The sequence below is a fragment of the Eurypyga helias genome, unplaced genomic scaffold (assembly GCF_000690775.1).
Source record: "Eurypyga helias isolate BGI_N326 unplaced genomic scaffold, ASM69077v1 scaffold266, whole genome shotgun sequence".
Classification (NCBI taxonomy): Eukaryota; Metazoa; Chordata; class Aves; order Eurypygiformes; family Eurypygidae; genus Eurypyga; species Eurypyga helias.
Genome location: NW_010255809.1, coordinates 1 through 215, shown reverse-complemented (window position 1 = coordinate 215; position 215 = coordinate 1).

The following is a 215-nucleotide window of genomic DNA, read 5'->3' as shown; positions in this document are numbered from 1 at the left end:
CCGCCCCCCCCGCCCCCCGCCGAGAGGGAAAGCTAACGAACAGCGGCCTTCTGACAGCTGGGGGGAAGGAGGCACCGCCCTGGGGTTGCCGCCGGCTCCTCCCACTAGGAAGGGAACGGGCTTCTCGCTGTCAGACGGACAAGGGCCGAGGGTCAGCGATTCCTCGCTCTCTCCTCAGCCTCCTCACCGAGCAGCAGTAACACCGCCACCGACCC